The sequence below is a fragment of the Mastomys coucha genome, chromosome X (assembly GCF_008632895.1).
Source record: "Mastomys coucha isolate ucsf_1 chromosome X, UCSF_Mcou_1, whole genome shotgun sequence".
Taxonomy (NCBI): Eukaryota; Metazoa; Chordata; class Mammalia; order Rodentia; family Muridae; genus Mastomys; species Mastomys coucha.
In genome coordinates, this window is record NC_045030.1 from 41,219,892 (window position 1) to 41,221,845 (window position 1,954).

The 1,954-nt window shown below is 35.7% G+C and overlaps 1 protein-coding gene across 1 annotated transcript in view; it reads left to right on the forward strand.

Annotated features, from left to right (window-relative positions):
* Il13ra1 (interleukin 13 receptor subunit alpha 1) overlaps nt 1-1,954 on the forward strand; it is a 57,369-nt gene that overhangs the window by 34,276 nt on the left and 21,139 nt on the right. The gene's annotated exons all lie outside the window — the stretch shown is intronic.

The window sequence follows — 1,954 nt, forward strand, 5'->3', positions numbered from 1 at the left end:
GCAGTCAGTGCTCTTAATGGCTGAGCCATCTCTTCAGCCCCTGTCAAAGGAACTTTTAAATATAGATCAAAGACTACTACATACCACTACTTACTTTAGACCTCAGTACTATTCACTAAATGTTCCATACCAGCATTTTTGAAGAGCTAAAAGGCCAACAGGATGAAGAAAGACTGTTCTTTCGATACTTCGTTCATACAGAGGCAGAGAAAAGGCCATGCAGGTGGCGTCAATGTCCTATTTTTGGAACCACTGGCCTGCTGAGAAATCACAAGTGTCAAGTGCCTCTTGAGAGATCAAGTTGCAGACTGATGTCACTTCTTTCCTGGACCATTTCCCAAACATACAAATGCCAAAGTCAGCAAATCCTTGTGATTTGATCTCTTTCCACTGTAAATCCTCATGTATGGATCAGCAGCTGCTAATACAGTTGAGAGGAGGAAAACAGGGACACAGACCAAGTAGAGAGTTTTCAGGGAAAAGGTGGTGTATAAGAAACCAATTCCTACCTTATTCACAATACTATTCTAAGCTTCTTCTGACTATACTCCAGTGTGATAGTACAAGTTCATGATCCAGTTTACCCATCACCCAAACTGCAATTCCAACAAACAACTCCTCAAGTAGTCTCTCAGAAAGAAAAAGAAGGGTCTAATCAGCAGTGCTCAGAATTAGCACACAAAGAACTGGTGACATTTAGGGAGGAAGCAGCTGGTGAACATCTGCTTAAAGAAAGAATTAAGCTCAAACACATGAACAGAGTAAATTCCAAGTAGACTAAAGTCCAATTTATGTGTATAACATCTATGGTGTATGTGTTTTCTTTAGTTCAGATGTTTTATATGTATGTATTTATGTATATATACAAACATTATAGAATATATCTTATATATTATATATGTATAGCATGATATTATGTTATCTATATAATATACAATACATATATAATACAATATTTGTATAACAATTATATATTGTTATATACTGTGTATTTTATTATATATTATTGTATATGATAATATATAGTATATATAATATGTATGTTTTGTGTATGTGGCACTTAATATAACTTAATTCAACAAGACTTTAGTGTTTTTTTAACTACTGGGGATCGAACCTAAGACCTCAAGCCTATTAGGCAAGTGTTCTATTGCTAAGCTATAGACCTAGCCCTTATTTAATGATGATTTGTATAAGTAATCTTAGTCCAAATTGAAGATACAGAGACTGACCTTTGAGGTCACACTGACTTGCAAGCTGTCTGAAAGTTATTTAATGTTTCTTTGGCCTTAGTTTCTCAAAAATGTGTGTTCCAATAATACTAATCTCATGGGTTATTATGACCTACTATATCAGAAGCCATTAGAGAAATATCTTTGTAGCACATTCTAGACAGTTGAAAATGGTAGTTACTACTGTAAAGAGGAGTACTAGGATGGTCTTCTGTAGTTAAAAACACAAGCTTGCAGTTAAGAGTTTTGCTTAAGGGCTGGAGAGTTAGATCAGTGGTTAAGAGCACTGGCTGTTCTTCCAAAAGACGATTCCAAAGATTCAGTTCCCAGCATCACAGCTCACAACTGCCTGTAACTTCAGTTGTAGGGGATACAACATCCTCACACAGACACACATGCAGGCAAAACCCCAGCACACACAAACTAAAACTAAAACATTTTAAAAAATTAAAAATATTTCTTTGACAGATATTTGACTATTAAGACTAAGCAACATTTTTTTGCTTGATTAATTTTTTACTATTTTTGAAAAAACTCAAACTTATATCTTATTTCCTGGAACTGGAGTTATAGGTGGTTGTGACAAGCCTGACATGGGTGCTTGGACTCAAGCTCAGGTCCTCTGGAAGAACAGCACATGCTCTTAGCTCCTGAGACATCTCTTTAGTCCACATGGTCTTTTAATAGGATGCAAGGAAAGCTTGTTAGAAATGGCTAAACTT